A 4,144-nucleotide genomic window follows, 5' to 3' on the forward strand; every position below is an offset into this window, starting at 1 on the left:
TATATATATATATATATACACACACACATATAGGGAACTTTACTTCTACTTTTGCTGGTTTTTTCCCTCAATGGGTTGCCTGGCTAAGTTGTCCTCCACGCAGTCCTTCCACCGGGTTCGGGGTCTTCCTCTCCTCCGTTTTCCTAGTTGTTCCTATTACAGAAGTCTCTTCGGGAACCTACCTTCTGGCATCCGCTGACAGTGCCCATACCATTGCAGCCTACTCCTTTCTATCATCTCGGTCACCCCTAGCCTGCTCATAATATCCTCATTCCTGACTCTATCCATGCGGGTAATCCTTAGGCATCTCTTCCAGAAATCCATCTCTGCCGCTTGTAGTTTGGAGTAGAATCCTGGGTTGTCCATTTTTCTGCGGCGTAGTTAAGTGAGAGCTCAACAATACTTCTAAAAATTTGCCTTTTGTTGTCCGTTGAGATGACCGTATTCCAGAGGACTGTGTCCAACATTCTAGTCAATCTTCTTGTTAGACCAGCTCTCCTCCTAACCTCTGGTTCCGACTCAACGTTATATGCAGTTCTCCCTTTTCTTTGCCGAAGACCAAGCAGTGGTCACATATAGCAGAGATGGCCTAGAAGAAGCGCTGAAGGCCCTGAAAAAAGAATACAGACTTTGGGGTCAACAAATAAATTTTAATAAGACCTAATACCTGCCAGTAAACTGTAAAGAGGACGCGGACCTTCAGATTAATGGAAGTGTGTGTAAGAAGGTTGAAGGGACTCCTTCAAATACCTGGAGTCGACAATATAGGGAACTCAATTCAAAATTTCACTTCTAAAAATATAGGTTACAGTTCAAAATATCATATAAAAGACAAAAAAAGCAAAGCAAGTATCAGCCATAAAACAGATCTCAAAACTAAAGATAACGACGGATGGTAATCCATCAATTTTGACTTTTCAGTTTTTATTTTTGTTTTATAATATACTAATATAGGTTTATCCAATTTAATATATATTTTTAGAATTATAAATCGCTTCAAATCCAGAAATTTCATAACTATTTATTACTAAAAGTTTAGAGTAAAACGTTTTTTAAATTGTGATTATGTTTTTTTAAATATTTATGTATTTTTTTGGTACGTCTTATTCGTTTGTTTTGTCAGTAATAGCAAACGATTTTTTAATCTGAATCCGCACTACTAATTACTAGATAAGAACAAATATTTTTAGAATGTTTAGTTTACACTCGAAACTGTGAATTTGAGGCATGGAAATGGAAAAGGCTGTAAGTGCCAGAAATACGAAAAATGAGATTTTGACGATATAACAATGAATAAATCGGCGTCGTAGCTTTAGTTTCCAGAGCTGTAATTTTTTTCATAATTTTAGAACAAAAATTGTGACCGGCTGTCTGTTTTTTCATTTTTCTAAAAACTAGTTTTTCGGCATATACAGTCTTCTTCATTTCCAAGTCTCAATTCCTTATTTTTAAACTAAATAAAAAAAAAATTTAACATTTACGGCAACAAGGGTGTACCCAGGATCAAAACTAGGTGGAGGGGGGCATCAGGTTGTGATCTTTCAGCTCGGAAAATGGGAATGAAACCAAAATTCTAAGATAATTATATCAGTGCTCTATTAGTTATTAAAATTATTTCCTTGAAAAATATTATTAATTTAAATTTTTTCACTTCTAGGAACGGGCGACATCCCCAGCTGTCGCATTTTCTAAATCCGAGGATTTACCAAATACATTCGATATTGCCCTAGTTATCCAAAAGTCCTAAATGGCCTGACAAATACCTGTATATGATCAACGCTCCCTAATCTATATATCAGGATTTAAAACAATGCTTACTTTTAATCAAAGTTTAATATTATTAATTAGCATTAAACGAAACAACTTGTACTCAATGTTTAGGTGTTCATACCAAGATCAGTTTCCGGGATTAAAATTTTGCTATATTCTTAACCTCCTTCAAACGTTATTCCAACTAATAAGGACTCTGAAGTCACAAAACAGAGAGAATTTTGAAATCCATTACAGATCTGGAATGGGTGGAAATGTGAAGCTTCTTGATTGATGATGGTGACTGAGCAACTCCTTCAAAAGAGTTAGCAGTGCAGGAGAGATTCTAAAATATATATTGACACTAATTAAAAGTCATTGAGATTTTTTAAAATGTATCCGGGTACAGTCAAGAATTTCTTCTTGTTTGACAAGGAACACACAATGGATACAAATAGAATAATTAATAATTTGTAACAATGTGGTGGAAGGTAATGTCGAGTTCCGAGGATCATCGTAGGATTCCATTTGACTTAACTTCCAAAAATCATGACAATACAGTCCAGTAGACTGACTTTAGAAGGATAATCCGTCTGCCGAAAGGTCGGATTTTTTTTTTTCGATTTTCACATTCTAACCTGCCCTACCTAAAACCTCAAATTTTGAGGGGAGAGGGGGTTCATTTGTTTTCTTGGCTGATTATTAGGGTTCATTATGGAAAATTTGAATGCCAACATTTCGCAAAATAAAACTGATGAACTGAAATTGATCTTATCCTACTACAGTGACGAAAGGTCAATTAATTACCTTTTTTTTTTTCTTTATTTCCTTACTTTTCAGCTATTGATTTCGAGGCTTTACCATAGTCGTTTCTTTACTCATCCTGGTCCCGGATTGAAGCCATCTTATTCACCACTATCACTGCCCGATGGTCTCCCAAGTACATCTTCAGTCTCCAGGTTACAGCCAATGTTGACCACCCGTAGACGAAATAAACAAAATTCTGGTTGATTTCTTTGACTACCAGCGGAATTAATTTTCTGTCATGGTATTGCAAGGTCCGGTATCGACAAAGTAGCCCTCCTGGGCCTCATAAGCTGCACAGGACCTGGCTACATCCATTCTCTGAACGATAAGGGATCTACATTTTTTTTTCAAAGTTATCTTTTTTGGTGCTAAAACCTCCATACTTGATAAGAATTGGAGAAATCCAATACTTAGGGAGTACCCAATTTGTTGCTAGACTTTACTGGACGGTGCAGAGAAACTTTCAGGATAGTCACTCGCCGATGGTTCCATTCTTCAATATTTTCCTCCCGTAATATCGACTTCAATCTATTCGAATATTATGCAATGTTAATTGGAAGATTTTCAGAATTCTTGTCGAGATTTCCATGATTTTTCTTGGATGTTGTGAGATGCTCCTTCTGCTAAATCCTCTACAGATGAGTTAGACACCGTCATGTAGGCTTTGGTGATCCACATCCGTGCCATCCTCTATGTTGACGTACACCAGTATTTCCATCCGATAGGCTTATAAGTTCCACCCATATTTTTTCTGTAAAATAAAGTTCTGTGACTCTCACAGATCCAAAATACTGTTACAGCATTAATTGGTAATACTTCAATCTCAGATACCATTTCAAATTAACTCTAAGAAGTTCCATAATTTTGTTTGGCTGCACTGATTAATTACTTTTTGTTAGTTTTTGTATAAATCATTCAGTGACATTTCCAAAGAGGGACCCCGATATCCCCTTTACATTCATGGCACTGTCTGCAAGTGTGGAACCCTGAAATAGTCCCCCTTCCCTCTCAGGCCGAACTACCTCAGTTACTGGAATAAGATAGCTTTGCAACGCGATCTCTAACACTTCAGATGGACTAGAACCTGTGCCCTGTAGCTTGTCCACTCCATTAAAAATGTCGTTACTTTACAAGCATTAGAAATATTCTTTTTCGACTAAGTTTGGTTCCTAATTTATCTTAATTTTTTTTTCTTCAGGTAACACTTCTTCTACGGTGGATCGGCACTCAATGTTACATCTAATGTACTATATAAAATACAATATAAATTATTATATTTATAATTGAGAATTTAGAAGATTACACAACGCTGAATTAAGGGACCTACTCCCGGTAAATATAATTCAAGTTATAGCATTGCAGAGTATAAGATGGGCATGTAAGGTTGTAGGGCTTAGTAACGAGCGGAACACTAAAATGGTAATAAACACTGAAACAACGGGTAAACGTCCGAGGGGTAGACCGAAACGTAGATGGGAGGATTGTGTTAAAACAGATTTTGTGGAATTGGGTTTGGAGGGGCATCACTGGAAGGATGTATGAAGAGAGCGTTTGGTAGTATCGGCATCGAACCTTCGGGTTCGTTACT

This window comes from Halyomorpha halys, unplaced genomic scaffold (genome assembly GCF_000696795.3).
Source record: "Halyomorpha halys isolate HHAL.00 unplaced genomic scaffold, Hhal_1.1 Scaffold487.1, whole genome shotgun sequence".
Classification (NCBI taxonomy): Eukaryota; Metazoa; Arthropoda; class Insecta; order Hemiptera; family Pentatomidae; genus Halyomorpha; species Halyomorpha halys.